Here is a 20,011-nt window from a genome sequence, read left to right as displayed (position 1 = left end):
TCCACAGCCAAATACTAGTGCATCTACCCACTTGTACCTCACATGCACCTGATCTGGATGGATTCTTAGTGCCTCATAAGTGGAAAGATGAGCCCTCTCTTCAGCTCTATCAAAAAGCAGAAGTGGGAAAGGACTCCCTGACATGAGTGCTGTACGCTAGTTACCACTTCGTCAGCATACAAAGTATTATCTGGAATGGTGCAAAAAAGAGGAAAATTCTTGGTGATTGCAGGACATTACCCTTGTCTCATGCTTTCATATTTCAGCTCTGCAGGGATGATCCACTCCAAATGAGCTGACAATCAATAAAATGTATTAAATTACAGTGACCCTTCAACATGGCATTAAAGACACAGCAAGAGACTGCTTTGTATCAGATACAGTAGGAATTGTAAGCTAGATTTGAATTCAGTGTTTCACTGCCTTTCCCCAGAAGGGGTTTAGGAATGTGCCAGCATCAGCCGAATCTCCCAGAGGACTGGAGTAGCACACATGCTGCCAGGAAGGGATGTTTTGTGTCAAAGATGGTTTACCCATTCCCTCATCTCTTCCCTCAGTTCCACCAGTGCATCTGTCTGTGAGGTTACTCTGTGAGCTAGGACTATGCACAGTCATGATTAAAAACACAGGCAGCCTCTACAAGCTGGCTTTGACACAAAGAAAAATGTTCAGCTTCAGCAGAAAAGTATGGGACATTCTAACACAGGAAGAGTGGGGAGGGAAGAAGAGTGCTAATCCAACTCATCTGTCTTGTCGATGTATTTCTAACTACTGCCTATCTGTTTATATTATGGCCATCACTTTAGCATGCTGGGCCTGGTGTCTGCTGCATCCACAAAGCCTACTAATGTGTTAAATACAGCTAAACAGTCACCCCTTACTTCCACTCAAATGCAATCACCTCTGTGCTTCTTAACAGATAGAACATGCCAGATGCTGACGTGGTACATCGCTGTTCATAACAAGCCCAACACATGCACACATGATATAAGCCATAATTTACCCAGCACAAACTGCAGAGGGAAAGCAGGTAGCCAGAATGTAATTACCTGAGCTGGAATTTAGCCAGAATAATGGGGCTAAAACCCCTATTTGTTTGGATTAATTTAATTGCTAAATATATTTTTCCACTAGTTGTTGCAAAAACAACCTTTTTGTATTAGCCAGCAGGTTAAATAGCATTTTTATTGCTGTACTTCTGCTCCTGCCAGTCACTTCTGTTTTTTTTTTATTTGACTTCCAGGTCTTCTGCATTATTTGTGTCAGCTCCCTGGAGCTGCATCTCCTAAGGATAGGTACAAGAAGCCACAACATTAGGGAAAAGAATGGGCAAGACAGACAGTGAAAATTCATCTGGCACACACTACTTCAGTCAAAGAAAGTTGGCAATAAATGTAAAAACATCTTTGTAGTGGCTGTACTCTCTTCTTTAATAACATCATGGAGAAAAATCCTTCAGCTGTTGAAATAAAATTAGCTTTTATTACAGTCTAAAAAAGTAAATATCAGAGTACAAACAGTATTGAAGCAGCATACCCAAAGGCATGTACTGGCTATCTGCTGTATTGTAATTTAACATTGCTACTATTTCTCATGGGATTAACCCTGCCAAAATCAAGTATTAGCAGATTCCCACCACCACCATCTCACCCATGCACAGCACAGTGCATAATGCCACAACACACAGCACAAGCACTGCTCGAGAGTAGCCTCAAGTATTCCCACAGAGGTTTTCCATCCAGCCCTCTTGTGCTCCTTACACTTTGCCCAAGATGACACTGGAAACTAGAGCAAAACAAAGACAATGTTCCACAGATTAGGAAATATAGTGAGTTTCTTCTCCTCTTGATTCATTGGTCTGCTCTACGATTGCAGGATGAAATAACCTGATGGGAACAGACCACACAGACACAGCAAAGGAGATATTTTAAGATGTCATAGCCAAAGAAACACCACTCGCTCACTTATACTAGTCTCCAGCACTAGTACAACATAAGGAGGGCATATACAGAAAAGGCACCTCTTTCTGTAATAACAAGTATGCACACAGTCCTGTAAATAAGACCTTATTCAAAACTACCCCCTCCAGCCCAATAATTTCTCTCCACGGATATACCAAATCCAGCTATCTGCAAATATGTTTCACCTTTCCGTAGGAGATAAGGAGCACAATGCCCTTCACGAATGCATGCAACCCTACAGTCTGAGAGAAAAAATGGGGATGTCTAGGGGTGGATTTTGTGGGTTACCTAAACAAAATGCCAGAAATATGTTCTTTCACATTCTTATTGCCTGCAAACCAAGGCATGCAACTGCTAGTTACAGAGAGCTCAGAGGAAATCATTAAAAACACTTAAAGCTGACCAAAAATCTATTTTCTACAAAAAAAAAAAAAAAAAAAAAAAGAAAAAAAAAACACCACCACCAAAAACCACCACCCTCATCCCCCAAAACAACAACAGAAGTCAGGAATTTGAAGTTATACTTAAAGTCCTTCCAGGGCTTGAAGAAAATGCCAGCTCATAGAGAAGTTCGATCCCAGCCTGGAAAACACTTGCTTTTTTGGGAGGAGTCCTATTTCTCCCTGGCTGTGTGTGTATTTTGAACTACAGAGGCAATGAAAGCCCTAGGACAGAACAGACAGCAGCTCCATCACAACTGGCTGACCTACATGGTGGGCAGCTTCCCTTCTGCTGGAGGAGAACACCCATAAAATGAAGAACGAAAAAAAGTCAGAAGAGGAGGGTACTGGAAGTTTTGCAATAATGGGCTCAAAGAAATAGAAGAAGAATCAAAAATCAGAAATGCCCAGTAAAGACATGCACCCTTCAGAGAAGCATTACTCCAGAAAATCTCTCTAATAACAAAGATCATGAGATTTACAGAAACAGAACTGGAGGAAACCTCTTCAGATTCAGCCCCTCACTGTCACATCATCATATCATATGATCTTTTAAAAAAAAAAAAAAAATCTGTAAATCATCCCTTAGAACTAGGTATGTTTTGGAACAGATTGGTAGAGAACCTTATTCCTCTAAACATTACAAACTTCTAATGTCTATTCTAAATTCACCTGCAGCTGTAACATCCAGATATATTTACGTATCTTGTGTGCAAGAGAATGAAAAGGAGAGAGAAACACAGGTTTTGAAGTTTTTGAACTGCCTATGGCTTTCTGAAGTAGATATCAAGAGTGTCTGCTCATTAACTCATGGTAGAAATGCAGCTTTACACACTGGCATAAAAAAGAAAGTCAAGGAGCAGGCTGTTCTGAGGTGACTGAGTTGGGAGCCATAGATACCCCAGCTCAGGGCAGAAACTTCACCACCCAGGGCACCATCCCACATCACACAGACTGGCAACTGCTCAGCTTCCCAGGAACATTAGTTGTGTTGATAGTGTGGTGTGGAGAGTCAGGGCTGGGATCAGATGATAGTCCAGACCTCTGGGTGATGGATAAGTGGGGTGGAGTTAGCTTGTGGGCAGGATGATTAAGGCCTACAGGTGTCCTTAGGGCTCTGTGTTGACCCTCTCTTAGTCTCTGGTAAAAACCAGGTCTACCCCTTCCACAAGCACTGGTAGAAGTGCTGCCTCCAAACGTAGCACAGTGGGCAAAGCATCCTCCCTCAAACCAGCTCACCCCAGCAGTTCCAAGAGAGCACTTGGCTTTCTGAGTCAGACCTTTTAAATCCCGTGTTTATGCCACTCCAAAGCTTGGGGGACTTTCAAAGTAGAACGTATAGTTAAATATATGTTTTTTGTCTAGCTTAACTCCTGAGCAACAATGAACTCCCCTGGTTTGGATAATTCTCCACAAGTATCACACACAGCCATTCTGCATGCAGTGCCTATCACATTGCCCTACTGAAATTAGCAGTACAGATCCTGCCCATTTGTCCCAAGCAATACTTCTGTACTTTTCCCTTCATACTGCTGGTAAATCTTGCTAAAGTAGTTTAGGACACTCTTTCTCACATCCTCAGCACTGGACTTCAGGTTCCACAGTAGGATTAAAAAATATTTCTTTTTATTTCTCTTTTTATCACGCCAGGATTGACCCAGCTACAGCTGGGATGTCACGGTTTAGCTGCTGGCCATAGCTACCTGCTGTCTGAGATGCTTCTCTTATCATCATACCAGAAGATGGCAAAGTGTTAGGCAACAGGTGTCTATATTCTTTTGACTGGGGCTTCCTTTGTTCCTTGTTCCAGTTTTGTTCCTTCTGCAGCAACATGTCTAAGGGCATTCTTAAATACCATTTTGATTCAAAAATCTTTTAACTGTATCTTGCTAACCTTTTAGTTGTCAGAACTGTAATATGTGGGGCATAATCACTTCATACTTTAAAAGTGTTTGCTACAGAATAGCTTAAAATAGCTATAGGATGGTTATTTTATGCAAAGTACTTTCACTCATTTCATGACCATCTTGTTTCAGAACTCAAAACTCCTTATGACACATAGTGAATCTGAAATATTCAATCACATTAAATTTCAGGTCAACATAAACTTGAAAAAATGAAGTACAATACAATCTAAAGAGAATGTAGGAAGGTTGTGCAAAGTTTTAGAACACATTATTTTTATTTTATTTTTTCCCCAAAGATTAAACTGTCTTACAATTAATACTTTCCCTGAGTCTGGGCTTGTTGCCTAAGTATCAACAGCTAAGAGAAGGCTTGTTGCCTGAGCTCAGCTAGGAGAAGATTGGCAGGATTAAGGAATCACAAAACCACAGTTTTTATCATCCTGAATTTCTGTGTATTTGCAGGGCAGCTCTGTAGCTAAACTGCATGTGGGTTTCATTTAAATTCAAGGGAGTCAAGTAGTAATTAAAATAAATTATAATTAATGATTGACCAAGCCAGAACACCTTATGCATCTTAATAAAAACAGAATAGCTGAAAATGTTAAAAATCAACAAAATAGTAGGCTTATTCAAACTAACTAGCCAACAACATAAAAACAGTAACGACATTTAAAAATATATATTTTACAAACTATTGATATGAAGTATCTTGATCTGTTCTAGGAGAAAATTCCTTCAAGGTTTCTAATAAGTTGGCATCCCTGACTTGGTGGTCCTCTGTCTTTTGGCTCTCCCCAGTCCCTACCGAACAGATGTGATTTCTCTCTTCCCACAGCAAAGCAGGATTTGCAGAGTCTCTGCAGCAGAAGTGAGTATTTACAGCATAGAATACTTACAGCTCTGCAGTGGGGTGAGGTTATTGCTCTGGATTTAACAAGGAATATAATAAAGCTGGGAAGCCATACAGGTCTAATTAGCAAAACCACCTAAACTGAGCCTAGTGCAGCTATGCAATTCGTTAGCTCTCTGTGATCCACGGAAGGCTTTGTTTTCCCCAAAGCCCCTAGAACTGCTTGGCTTATCAGCCCAACCTATCTCCCCCAGCAAGATTCCCACCTTCAAATTCATCAATGTGCTGGTAGCACTGAGCTGCACATGCACAGGCTACTTGCTCTCCCTGGGGCAGAAGGTCACAAGATCTGTCTGCGTGTTTAGTCCCTCAAATATTGCTTGTTTCAAGAAAGCTTGTAAAAGTAAGGAAATACAAGAGCTGTATTTCCTTATGGGTTTTCCTCCATTTGTTCACACTAGGATCTTTAAACTTTAGATTAAGCACAGAATAGACAAAGAAAACAGTAAATTGCTTATTTACTTACTGGAGAGAAAGAAAAACCCACAGACTGCACACCATTTTAATTCCTTCCCCTCATGTCCACAGCTAAGTTTCTGTAGACTTCTACATTCAAGATTCCCCATAGCAAACTCAACATAACACGTCTCTGCACATCAACCTGGCTATAGCATAGAAATCCTGGACAGAGGTGAAGGATAGAATATGAGGACAAAGAGACCATGCAAAAAGCTAGCAGGATAGCCTGGAGTTCTCACCACTAATCATCATCTACTACTTGCACGAGATAACTACACACCACTCTGCAGCAGCATAAGACAGGAGGTGAAAATCATGCCTCATGTAAGACTTCACCACCAGATCTCCAAGAAGAAATTTGACTCGCCCATCCAGAAGCCACACCCAGAGACACAACTTAGCAAACTGGATAGCACCAGGGGCAAAGGATTTTCAACAGGAACACAGCTGCTACAGCTGCTGAATTTGGAGCTCATTTCTTCCCTGATAAAGATGTGCATCAAAGCAATGCCAGAGCAACCAAGTTGTCACACAGGTGCAGACCCAATGTGGAAGTTGTATCAGTGGTTTCTTCATGTCTGATTCCAGAAATTCCTGAAGAATTATCAAAGCCCTGTATCCACTTTGTCGCAGCTGACCACATCCACCTATCCAAAAGTCCCTTTCTCTGTAAATTGCCACCCAGATGTGCTTCAAAACCTGCCTTTGAGGTCACTGCTGTGGTCGCTCAGTGCAGACCCAGTCTCTGGACACAGCTGGGGCCTTCTGGAGGAAGGACCTGCTCTGTAGGTATCTCACCCAAATATCAAGCTGTTGGGACACCTAGCAAGGTGGTGGTGGGGGGAGACAAGGCTGCTTTTCTCTTAGTTCACACCAGCCCTGCGAGCATATGGCAATGTCAGCTTTTAACATGTTAGGGCCACAAGATGGTGTAAAACAGGGCAGGGTAGATCCTGTGCTGCCCCACAGCAATGAGTTTCCCCTGATTTACAGTCTTGGTAGAGGTGTCGCCTTCCAACTTCACATATATTATATTGTAAATTGATAGTTATATTAAATTAGTTTGCTCTCACTTGGAGAGAAGCAAAATGCACACAATTTACCTTCCCTTTAATGCTGATTATTTATTATTGCTAGAGCATGGCCTTGTGTCTCTACATTAGAAGGGGTATTAATCTGTCTTACAGAATTCTTTTCCATACCTGTAATCATTTTAGCTCACCAGACACCTCTGTTTCTGCCGTATGCTTCAGATAAGAAAAAACTGTGATAATCTACATTTATGTACTCTACAGAGAGGCTATGTGCAGCAAAGAAAAAGCTGATAGAGAAGGACTACTGAAACATCACCTACTTAAAGCAATGCCATACATAGCCAGTGAAGGCTTATAAAATAATGAGACTTGTAGCAATGACTCAAAGTGGGTATTATACACTAACTAGAGAGGTGCTGCAGCCTCCTGTCCAAGAAAAAGAGTTTAGCAGTTATTTCAGAAACACTCCTGAAGCATTCAGCCTGATATGCAGCTACCTTAACAAAGGAGGCAAATAGAATGCTATGATGTCTTGCTAGAGGCATACAATGCACATCAAAAGACTGATGATTAAATTACTAAACAAAGCACTCCATGTGGACCAGAAATAGATTCTTCTTCCTTGCAATAAGTTGTAGATAGCAAGTAAATACCAGCAGGTTACTACCTTTATTCCTTCCTATTACGTTAGTCTTTTTCTTCCCTGTAAAATATCTGTCCAGTGCACATATTCATAGCAACCCTTGTCTGCATTCACAGCAACTTTTATTGGCTGTAATTTGACAAACTACACTTCAAGCCAATTTTTTCTGGACAATGCTGGGTTTATTTCTATGCTGTTCATTGGGAAAAACTACAGAGGGAATGAAGCAAGGGCTTGTCCTTTCTTCTTTCTGAATTTCTCAATTAGGCAGATCACTGATGTTAATAACCACAGACACATCCTGATAAGGGTGTAGCTAAGCGTGTCTTCTTCTGTACTGCTGCAAGCAGCCGTGACTTCTCTCCAAAAATGCCTTGGAAACAAGCCCAGGTTATTCCTTGGCTGAGAAAGAAATATGTATTGTTTTGTTCAAGGGAGCAATAAATAATATAAAGGGGTGGATGAATATAAACACCTCAAATTGAACTGAATATAAAGCAAAGTGAGATGGTAGAGATCGCTTTTAAATTCTGCCAGGGTCTGAGAAAATGAAGTCCATTTGAAAGGAGAATTTTCCTCTCAGTTATATTGCTCTAGATCAAAAGCCAGTGTAACAGATTGCTGTGTATAGGACAGATGTAATTGGAAACAATACGCAGCCTAAGTATTTCCAACCCTGAATGTTAACAAGGCATACAACTGATCAAAAAAAAAAAAAAAAAAAAGAGATATACCTAAAATAAATCCTTCTGTTTGAAAAAGATAAATACAATTATGTTTTTTGCCTTCTAATTTCTAAAACTTTAGAAAGCAATCAAATTATTTTCATATTTTTCTCTACCAGTACGAAAAAGCAAGCAGACATATACATACACACACATTCAGAAAAAGTGTTTTAAAATCACCTGACTCTAGGAGCTGAAAACATAGAGAAAACACTAATGTCGCAGGACTTACAATACAACACAATGGTTTTCACAATGAAAACACAAGGGTTTTCAGCACAGCAGTTGATTTGTTCTCAACAGGCTTTCAGTTACATTGATGCAACTCAACAGCAGGAGTTTCAAATAAAGTAGACAACAAGTTTTGCAATGGTTCTTCAGTAACCATGCACCTTTTTTAGAACAGGACAATGCAAAAGTCATCAGTGGTTCCTTACAAGGATCTGATTTTAATCTATTATACTTACAAGACCTGCTACTGAGGTGGAGAGTGTTACATACACCATGAGAACAGGAGCAGATCCCAGCATGCAGGAAAGGTAGAAAAAAAGGATAAAAAATGTGAGTGAAATTTCTTCATGGAATGTGGCATATCAGACTTATGTGTTGAGGCAAGATACTTGTTTCCCTGGTTTTCACAGAAGTATTTTACTGAACCACCTGGGAGGATGGAAATTGCATAATTGCACTTACTGCCTCATCTTACAGCCTACATTTCTTCTATGCTGATGAAAGTCAATGCTAGCCGGCAAAGAAAGGATCTAGAACAATAAATAAATAAATCTGAGGGCTAAGAAATTCCTTTTTTGACCTCTCCCTGACATTGCCCATGGAAATACTTTGCCCTCTCTCCACCTTGAATGCCTCCAAACCTGCCTAAGTACCTAGTCTTTCTCTTCTGGATCTTCTAAAATGACAAGCTGATGAACCAGCAGATTGAAAAGCCACAGCCATTCAGTGGATTTATGAAGCACATTAAAGAATTGTATAGCACCTCAGGAAAAAAAAAATCCTCTCTATAGGTATTTGCACTGTGGGTTGATAGCCTTGTATAAGATCCCCCAGAAAATAAGTCCAGGTAGTGGCCTACTGCTAAGATAGGAAAAAAAGATAGGAACTGAGGAGAGGGAGAATACTCAAAGTTTTGTAGAATATAAAATGATAGGACAAGTTTTAATTCCAGAAGTAGAATCTTTGTGCTATTATGGAAAAGAGACTGAAGTATTTATAAATGCAGCAAGATGCTTCCTAAGTGCAAATTGAATAGGAATATTTAGCTTTCTGCAGGGATTCACGAAATTAGGTTCAAATAGAAGAAAACTGGCACGTGAGCACTGTTATTTCTTATAATAAATGAACAGTGAAACAAGCACATTTTTATAAGACAGGGTATATCTCACACAGCATGCAGATGAATGAGACACTTAGCTCTCCCAGGAACAGCAAGACCAAGCAAACAAGCAAAAAAAAACAGACAAAACTTCCCTATTTATTTTATGAATAAACTTGACAACTAGAAAAGGTTTATCAGCTCAGGAGGTATGTTTCTTTCTGAACTGCAGAGTGAGCCCAAAAACCAGATGTGCAAGTAGCAGGGGTTGCACCAGTATAACTGAGAGCTGAATTTGCCCCACTTGCTAGGCTGGTTGTCACTATGGAAACCTGAAAGAGTAGTCCCTTTCCCTACATCTACACTAAATTATGCTGGTGCTGTAGAAGAAAGGCTAGTTGACAAAGCCCATAGAAAATTGTCAGGCAAAAAAGAGTTCCATTAAAATAGAGTTAAGTTTGCAAACAGCTGATTATCAGAGAAGGGGAAAAGTCTTAAGACAGTACTAGAGTCTTAAAAAAACAAAACAAAACAAAAAACATTTAAAAAGCCTGGAAACTGAAAATTCAGATTACAGAAGAGAAAAAGAAAACAGAGTGCCATACCACAACTATGTGCATGGAAACATACAGTTAATTCACACTCCTCTCCTGTGTGAGCCATTCACGTGTTCACAACATCTGTGTCTTGTATGGACAAGACACAATTTGATGAAAGAGTTTTCACTAAAACCACGAAGCAGTTCACAGGCTGTGACTAGAGGAAACTTAACCCTCTTCCTTTGAATTAGTTTACCCAAGATGAGGAGAAAAATCTGGTGCACATAACATTAGAAGTAGACAGAAGGAAGATAATAGACATTAAAACCAAAAGGCCATTACAATTGTTCAGTCTGATTTTCAGCATAACAGTGTGAAGAGTTTCATGCATAGTCTTTGCCTAAACCTCTGCTTGAGCTGAACCATACCTTTTTAAAAGATCACCCCTGATGCAAAGATTTAAAGGGACAGATTTCCTCCATCCCCACACTGTTCTGTGTCTGTTTTGTAACATATCATAAAAAAAAAAAAAAAAAAAGTGAATCTAATTTGTGAAAAAACATCATTTGCTTCAGCACTGAACTCTATTCTTTGCAAACTGTGGTGCTTTGCATCTCATTCTGTCCTCAAGGTTTTTTGTTTTTGTTTTTTAAAAAACACACCTTGATCCATCAGTATTTTTATCTTTAAAAAAAAACACCTTGATCCATCAGTATTTTTATCTTTATCTAAATGCTTCAGAAGGATGTTTTTCATCACAAACTGTTTATTTTCAGACCACCTCTAAAATATTTTTATCTTTCCTGCTTTCTTCCAGTTTCCTAGCTGAGAGCCTAGGTATTAAAAAAAAAAAAAAAAATGCTCAAATTGAATAAGTGACCTTTGTAGCTTTTACATGCTCTTAAAAAAGTCATATTTCTCCTTCAAGTCCGAAGTTGTAGCCTGATGATTTTACTGTTAGTCCCTCGCTACTTGATGGTTTTAAGCCCAAATCCTGGAATCAAACAAAAACTTCACCCTCCAGAAGAGCTCTAATCCTCAGGATAAGCAGTAAAACTTGAACACATGACCCAACCACCACAAAAATACAGCATCAGATATAACATTGTCTCATGATTTTGGGCAGCTGACCCACATATTTGAATGCACAAGAAGGGTCCCGTTTCTAACTGGAAGAGCAGGAATCTCTACTAGCCATAGACTTGCCATCATCTCCTGCAGCAGAAGCATGCAGCAGACCCTGAAAATGGGCACCCAGTAGCCTAGTTTTGAAGTGGAAACTCTTCTTGACCTTATTCTATAAGGAGTACAATCACTAAAGGAGAAGCTGCAGAACCTCTCTGGTTTTGCATAGAACACATTTCAAGAGCCTGGCCTAGGATATCTCTAGCTCTAACAATCTAGTTTTCCAAAAGCAAGTATTTTCTCAATGAGAAGAAAACACAAGAAAAAAAATAAACAACAAGGACAACAAAATTTAGATTTAAAAACAAACAACAACAAAAAAACCTTAAAGCTGAAAGGCCTGGTTTTACCTTCCTAGGAGTCCTTCACCACCTGTTAAGAGACAGAAGCAATTCTCAGGGAACAAAGCAGCTAACAAACTCCTCTGAACTGGCCTCCTACCCCAGAAACAAAGCAGGCACATTTGAAAACAATCAGGTGTTCACCAACACATGTTGCCCTGCTCAGAACTGGGTGGATTATAAACACGTGCCAGCTGCAGCTCAGAGCTGAGGCTATTGAAACAATTACAGTGCTCTGCTCAGTGAAAGAAGGATATTGGCTGACAACATTATCAGGTAGACAGAGAGGCCTAAACACCAAGCCTATAGCAGAGCTTGGAACATGCTTCTGTTTTCTAAGTTGCCAACTAATGTCTTATAACCCCCTGAAAAGGGGAGCACAAACCAATTCACTGGTTATTTTTCTTTCAAATGCTACCTGAAGGCCGACAGTTGAGTCAATATTGTGTATATATATATATATATATATATATATATGAGAAAAATCCAAACCATTTACACAGCAACGAATAATTGAAAGCAGACAATCAAATGTTGATTCTGTCCCCTCTACTTCACTCTCACAAAGCAAACTCTTGCTCCTGGTAGTAGTAAAAATCTGTGCCAGGCATGGGGGACTGCTGAGCAGCTGGGCAAGTAAGAGGTTTCGTTATTTCCCAATCTCACATAAGCTCAATATAACAGCACTATTAGGGATATATGATGGATCAGCGAAGTACTTATTACAGAGGCCCAGGTTTGAAACAGTTTCTCAGAACAACACCCCTACAGCTAGTTCGCAGAACGAGCATGCTTTACAGGGATATACATTGCCTACTAAACAGAAGCAAACACACACAGTTATTATCGTTTAGAAAAGACAAAAGCTGCCAACACGGAGGAAATGCCATCAGTGCTTAGGATAGAGGCATTTATTGTTTGCTACTAATTGCAAGGAAAAAATTCACAGACGTTTCAAAGCAGCTGCTGTCTTGTCCTTAAAACTCCTTTCCACTTAGGAGGGAAGATTTTCATTTTAACAGCCTCAGAAAGCTTTTATGGCTTGCTACCATCCAAGACCATTCAGATGTGTTTTTTCTGTATTGATTGTGTTGTGAGGTTCAGAAGAAATAAAAAAAAAAAAGTCTAAGTTACTAAGAAAAAAGCCTGTAACTAGAGAAATTGCTGGTTAAGTATCAGCAAATTCTGTTAAATTAACTGTTACTCACCTCCCCCCAAATGAGCCTTGTTAATTTTACTGGTAAAAATCTATGTAGACTTGGTTGCGCAGGAGACTTCAGCTCAATCCTTTGAAGCTACAGGTTCCAGCTGCTGTATATCATCTGTGGAGTGAAGCTGATTTACATTATCTGAGAATCTGGCCTGCTGTGGCTAAATACTCCCCATCTGGCTCAATCAGTTTCCCTTCTAGAAAGCCCTGAGGATTGTCTTTTCAAGCTGTATTTGTCTCCAAGACCTTTGTAATGTTGATATTGTGCATATGGCCAGGAATATTCTACCCACTGCTAATGCTGGGCACTGTCTCAGTGATGGGTGAACTTGCTAGATGAGACTCCAGGTGTTCACCTGTTTAGCAACATCCCACAGAAAATTTTATTTTAGCTCAATGTCTTTGTTTTAAGGTGCTGATCCTGCTTTTATCATCCTGAAAAACTGGCAGCCACTATCCTGTGTACCTGATTGTAGTATTTATGGCATTAGAAGAGAAAAACACCAACAAAAGCATCTAACTTCTTTTGCGGAAATATTTCACTTAAATCAGCTTTCCTTGTAGGGAATAGCGGCTGGTTTTCTGTCTCCAGATCTCCAATTAGTATCTGGCCAGGAGTTTAAACATCAAGAGAAGCTTCACTCAAGCAAGAAGTGAGCAAAACTAAGGAGAAATCAGCAGAAGGGAAAGACATCCAAAGATACATCAAGACTTGGGAGAGCGGCTTCAGTTCTTTGTTCTGTCACAGGCTCTATTTGTGTACCTAAATAAACGGTACAAGGTCAGATTCAAAGTAGGATGTAAGCAACAATAAAGCAAGGGAGGCAGAACTCTAACCCTGAAAAAGCTTACACACACACACACAGTGCTTTCAGCTCCTCGTAAGCAAACTTGGACAGGCACCAGGACACCCCAGTCCCTCTATTGGCCCTCTCCCCTTCCCTGGGGTTTTCCTGTTGGGCTTTCCAGAATAAAACCAAATGTTGGATCATATCTGTTCTTAAGAAGGTCTAAGTATCCTGAATTTTTAAAACATTAATGAAGTTAGTGGGCTATTTTTAGGCAGTCATTAAAGGACCCAACTATTGACAGCCAGATTTAGTTCCTGCACCTATGAAAGAACATCCAAATGTGCCTGCCATCCTGTAGGAGCAGCTAAACTATCACTGGGTGGTCTGAAGAGGGGGATCCCCACAGCTCTGTTACTATTGTGTCACTGTGCAGGAGCAATTTCAGAAATTGTTTGCAAGGAGACTGTGTCCATATCGCTGCAGTTAAGAAGCACTGAAGTGGGTCCCTGTTCATACACAGCGTGCATTGATATTCCCCTCACACTACTGCCAGGCAGCACGTTGCAGGACTGAAGTCCTTCCTACTGATTTTCCTGCTTTCAAGTTATTTCTGATGCAGGGGAACAGCTTCAGTATGGGAAGGAAGGGGAAGGGAGATTAAACTGGTATCTTCCTGAATATGTAGTCAGGCCACTGAAGTGTTATGAAGAGGGAACAAAGGCCTTCTCTGCCTCTGATATTTCAAAAGATCTGGGGGGCCCAACCAGGAATTGGGAATGTGGTGGTATACCCAGGTAGAGAAGTGCATGGCTGAATATCCTCTGACAGCGTGAGTCAGATGGCCAAGGTGTACAGTCTCACATGTGTCCTTGCTCATGGTGTTAGCCAGATAGATCAAATCAGAGACATTCAAATGCACAGATTTCATGCAGTTTCTCTCTCAGGAAGTTGGCTATTTTGGCTCCTGTTTTGAGAAGATCAGCCTGTCCCATATACGTAGGCTCCTCTAAATGGTGACTAGGTGTCTAACAGTGTTCTGAATCCCATATGGGCACCAGATGACTGCAAGGTAGGTGTTGCAGCACAGTAATTCTTTATTAGATTTGGCCTTTAGTATTTCATCTCCCCCTCTACATTTTCAAACTCATTTGTAATTACTACAGAAAGATATTCAACACTGCATTGCTTTCCCAGAGCAGTTACCGACATACTTAAGCAGGAACAAAGCACAATATGGATGCTTTTAATCTGATTTTATAAATTTGACACATTAACTTTTGGCATAATTCTGTAAGAAATTGGTTAGAACTTAAATAGCTTTTCCATTTCACATCTATGTGGTTTTGACATTTCTCACAGCGATGGCCAGGTATACATGCGTGCAGCCCTGTGCTGGCAGCGACAGGCTCACAGTTTGCTGTCACTAGTGCCCAAGACAGCCAGCTTAAGGGAGTTAATCTGCGATTAACCTCACTGGATTCTGTTTAGCTCTTCTAGCCAGGTTATCTATCAGAAACCATCAGTGACTTTGATTTTCTTGAAACATCACTGTGACCTGTAGTGGCTCAGGAGTTATTACTTAGGTGTTTAAACATCTCTCTGTCTCAGGGGACAAAACCACATGTAGTAATCATCTTATCATCTGTCCCTCCAGGAGTCACTTCTGTTGGTCCATCTGAGTCACCATATTGTGTGACAGATGAGGATCAGACACCCGAAATGGTTCTTGCTCTCACCTCTCCCTCCTAGAAGGCTTGTCCTACAAGGCAGGGACAGCTGCATAAGATGCTTCTCCTCTTAAGCCATCCACATTAAATTTAGACAACACAGCTTTAGTCAGTGCAGTGCAGATTCAGCAAATGACTTTCATTTGGATGCACAGGTGCACCCAAGAGGTCTTGCCAGCTTCTAAACAGCACCACAGAGAGGCTGACTTCAAAGAAATGGACATGGACACATGTTGCCTGGGTTGGACAGCAAATGGTGGTTGTCTGCAGTGGATCATGGACATGACGCCTGAGGTATCTGAGCCATCCAAGCCTGTTTTGAAAATGAAAGTGGTGCTTCTGACTGTGGAGGAAATTATTGAAATATTATCCATTGAGCTTATCAAGGATTCATGAGATCTCTAAGCTCTGCTATTTTAAAAGGCTCTCTTGACACATAGCAAAGCGGGGGGTTAAAAGTAATAATAATTAAAACAACCCAATAATCCCATCGGTGTCCTTGCTGTTCTGACTAAGCAGCAATTTATGTGTACACCCCAGGGTGGAGGAGCCCCTTCCCTTCCCTTTGACTCAGAGCGCCGTGGCAGAGTCAGGGTGTGCTCATGGCACAACTCCACCCCGCTTCTCTCCCCCAGCCCTGCACATCACCTTCATTGGTAGCATAAGGTAATATGTCAAACTCTGAGCAGCACCAGCTGAGGTTCAGGAACCTCTTTTATTCAGCTACAAGGATGACAAGTCTCACGGACAGAAGGAGCACATGGCAGGAGGCTGTAAGGGCTGAAACCACCTCTGCAAGATTCACCGGAGCTCCTTCTGTCAGGGAGCCTTGTGTGCTTCGAATGAAAATTTCATGAAATGCTGAGGAAGCCTCATGAACATCTCCCTAGGAAAATGACAGTGCTGGGTAGTGAGCAGAGCCCCCATTCAGCTTCTCCCACTGGCCCAAGCGCTGTTCATCCCTCTGTACGCTCATGCCACAGAAAAATCTGTTAAGAGTGAGCACAGGGCATATCCCACCTGGTGGACTGATACATCATGAATGATTTGTAATTGTTAGAGAAACATTAGTTCTGACCAAAAATACAAAATGCAGAGATATTTCAAGGGTTTGGTGTAAGATATTTGGACACTAAGATGGCATGTGCAAACAGTAAGAGTGTCTTTATCCTATGGGGACGTGTAACAAACTAGGCAATACTAACAACTGACATTAAATATTCACTGCTAGAAGAAGAAAAGAAAAAAGTGTTCACAGGTGTAAAATTCTTTTATTCTTTTTTTTTTTTTTTCTTTCCTTGTTCTCACTTCAGAAATGAAGGATAGCTTTTACAGCTGGTAGATGGTTTTGCACATTAATAGCTGCAGTGAAGGTCACTAAGTATGACTTGCTCAGGTAACAGCTGAGTACATTGGATCTCATTTCATTTTATTACAATGGCAGAAGCAATGCTGATCAACAGTGTTACATTTCCTTTTCTTCAGCATAAAAGATGAAGGGGTTGTTCCGTGAGACAGAAGTGAGGGAAGGAAACTAGGAGAGGAGTAATATACACACCAATGCACTCACTACACCTGTACCTGTGTTCTGTCCTTCCTTAGTTCTTCCTTTCTTGGTGCTGACGCTGGGGGCTCTGCCTAACTCCTCTGGGGTTTCACAGTGCTGCCCCAGGCTATTTCAGGGTACTTTTTATATTCAGAAAATGCAGACACCTGATCATGTGTGCCTTATGCAAGAGAATACTGGGGAAATAGAATGGTACTTAATATTTTTGTCCTGAGTGCACTTGCAGAAGGTCTCCACAATTCACCAAAATGATGCTGTGTCTTGTCTGTCCTGTACAACAGTTCTATCTTGTGAAACACAGCATTGGACATGTTGTAGACTGACTTTCCGGGGACAAAGCAGGAGGAATTCTTCTTTGTAGAGGCCACAGCATCTTCCTAAACCTCCCATACTAAAATCAGGTGAGGGAGCCCCTGTGTGAGCAAGGCCAAAGGAACTGAGATGGTGAAGAAAGAAACAACACCCATCAACAAGCTCTCTTGGCTTGTAGCCCTTAACATCTGAGTATCTCACAGCATTTTTGTGTTGTTGAGGACTAGTATCCACACTTAACAGCATGGAAGCAGAAGTGAAATGGTTGGACCAAGAGACTCAGAGGAAGCTTGCAATGCAGAAAGTTTAAAAAGATTTCTGAAATGTGAGTTTAATTCTCTTCCCGCTGGGACCTTTTTCTTCATTGATTTTCTAATAATTCTCTTAAAGACGTTCAGTTCTTTACTTCTGCATTGCAATGCTGCTCCTGAGATAAACATTGCATGGCCCATGCTGCTGAAGCATTGGCATTTTGCCTACAAATAATTACGGAAGAGGCAAAGAGCTTAGGCAGTGACACTTATTGGCTCGGTCTTGGTGAGGCCAAACAAAGAGCTGGGATCCCTGGAGGAGAGCAATTATTATTGAGAAAGTCTGGATGGGCCTCAAAGCATAGTTCACTGACTTCTATCTGCATGCTCCTTCACTTTTCCTAGCATTGATTTCCTGCGTGTTAACAAGACTGTTAGAAACATGATAGGGATGCCACTAATAACCCCCTGCTGATGTTCACTCAAAACCAATCGGACAGAAGCAAACCTCCCCCTGAACAACAGTGTAGAGCAGTGCTCCACAGCAGCAGGCACTACTCCTGCCCAGGAGCTGCTTTTTCTCTTACTGCTTCAAGAGGGTTCATATCAGTGGAAAAAGTAGCTATATAAAATCTGTATTTCCTCCCCTCAGCTTACTGAAGAATTAGACGTATACACATCCCGCCCTGTCCCTCCCTCCCTGGCACATGCTCACCTTAATGCTACAGGAGAGTGATGAAAGCCAAAGGTTGGATTCCCTACTGGTGTAAATCAGCCTACATGATAAAGATTTTAACCAAATATTCCACTTGCCTCTGAGTCCTAAGCAACACTACGTGCTTTCCAGTGCTGCTTCTTGGAGCTTTCTGCTCTGAGCTCCAATTCACAATTTTTCACCTCCTGTTTTATCAAAGGCTTTAGAACAGTTCCTCGGGGAGCATCTGCATGGTGCAATGAAGTGTTTTTCAAGGATAACATAGTTAGCCCTGGACTAATGGAGTTATCAGGAACAAAACAGCTACATCGAAAAGCCACTCTGCCAGTGCAGCTGTGCTGGCTGCAGAGCAGGGTGTATGGACCCACCTGGTGTGTTATGGCACTACAGCCTGGCACCAGCTTTTTCAGAGCTAGCTCTCACCTTCCTTTGCTGCCCTGCCCCATCCCATCAAAGCCCCTTAGCAGCTGAACACTTTCAGGCTGTTGGGGTCTTTCACCTGGTTGCCCTCTATTTGCCTTTCCAGGTGAGGGGTGGGTCTGTTGCAGGACAGTCAGGGGTGACACAGGCAGGTCAGGGTGCCATGGACATTTAAAATGGTGTTAGACAGCCATGTTCAAGCACCTACCTGCTGCCCATGGATGGAGTTTTTCAGATGTGTGGTGTACTCAACAGTGGGAACCCAAAATTTAAGTTCTACCCATCTCTGCCAACTTGCTTAGGAGTCTTATGGCAAAAGATCGTCACTTAAAAGGAAAAAGAATACCTAAATATCACTCCCTTAGCTATAAGGAAGCTCAAGGGGAAGGCAAAGAGGAAACTATTTAGCTTATTTATAAGTGAGGCTTAAAAAAGATGCAGATGGCAAGCACCGGAAGAAGTGTGCACATTGCTGCGAATCAGCAGTAATTCTTACTTGGAGTGAGCATCCCCTGAGAAGTGAGCACTCTTACCTCCCTCTCTCCGTGGCTGCTGCAGGGGTCAGTTGGTGACCTGTTTTGATGACTTTGTTCATCAGGAACAGCAGAGGGACACAGCTGTTTGGTATACATTACTAACCCCTGCACCGTAATTAGCACTTTTAAGTTATTAGTCACCTGGAAAGGAATTGAACTGTGGTCTGGAAAAAGAATATTTCTATGCAAAATACCAGAGTCTGCAGGCTTCCATTCACCTTCCCTGCTTCTGCAAAGAGTTTTGCTGCAGAGCATGCATACCAGGGCAGCTGTAACGGCAGGAAAGTGAGGTTTTATATCACCAGTGGGAATTATTCTGTTGTATCACCCCCTTCACAATGTGCTTCTCCTTTCTTTAAAAGCGTGAGAAACATTGATTATACATTTATGCTGAGTTTTGCCACAGCTAAAATGCTAACCGCAATTTTGTCACAAAATGCAGTATTTCTAAATTATTGCTCTGCGAAGCCCCAAAGGAGCCCCAGAGGAGCATTTCTGAGGATTCTTTCTAGTTTAGATTGTTTGCATTTTTCCCCAAGACTAGTCAGATAGATCTAATACATTCCTGATGTAGCAAATTGATGCTTTTTTTTTTTTTCTCAAATGACCCATACATCCCCAGCAAACACCTTTCAAATTTCTCATCAGCTTTTAAGCTATTCCTAATTCAAAGAATAACTAGTTCTGCTTTTTGTTTGTTTGTTTACTTTTTTGTTGTCCTCATTGCTTGTTGTTGTTTGTTTGTTTTGTTTTGTTTTACCAGAAGGTTAGATGAGCAGACCAGAATCCAGCTAGCTATGTGTATCTACAGCACAGAAAAGAGAAGTTTCACTGCTGAGGTATTCAGCAACAGCAAGTGCTGCTGAGAGCAGCCCTAGGCAGCAGCTGCAGTCAGAGTGGGGAGGCAGGAAGCAGTAGTTCCTCCCTGGTTATTTTCCCTGAGTTTCCTTCCTACCCCAGTGAGGACAGTGACAGAGCCAGGGAAGAAATGCTGGAAGAGGTCCTGTC

At 41.3% G+C, this 20,011-nt stretch overlaps 2 long non-coding RNA genes across 3 annotated transcripts in view; both read right to left on the bottom strand.

The window, feature by feature from the left end:
- The window catches only part of LOC137853455 (uncharacterized), an 81,749-nt gene extending 70,130 nt beyond the window's left edge, over positions 1–11,619 (bottom strand). For both annotated transcript variants that reach the window (XR_011094517.1, XR_011094518.1), the window contains exon 1: positions 11,484–11,619. This is a non-coding gene — a long non-coding RNA (uncharacterized lncRNA). The remainder of the gene's footprint in view (positions 1–11,483) is intronic.
- A 1,506-nt stretch (positions 11,620–13,125) lies between these two features.
- LOC137853456 (uncharacterized) lies at positions 13,126–19,254 on the bottom strand. Its single transcript, XR_011094519.1, has 3 exons — positions 19,001–19,254; positions 18,676–18,793; positions 13,126–15,515 (listed from the first exon to the last, which is right to left on the bottom strand). It is a non-coding gene; the product is annotated as an uncharacterized lncRNA (long non-coding RNA).
- Between the last annotated feature and the right edge of the window lie 757 nt (positions 19,255–20,011).

The sequence above is a fragment of the Anas acuta genome, chromosome 3 (genome assembly GCF_963932015.1).
Source record: "Anas acuta chromosome 3, bAnaAcu1.1, whole genome shotgun sequence".
Lineage (NCBI taxonomy): Eukaryota > Metazoa > Chordata > Aves > Anseriformes > Anatidae > Anas > Anas acuta.
The sequence above is the reverse complement of the archived record's forward strand: the minus strand, read 5'-3'. Positions and strand labels throughout refer to the sequence as shown.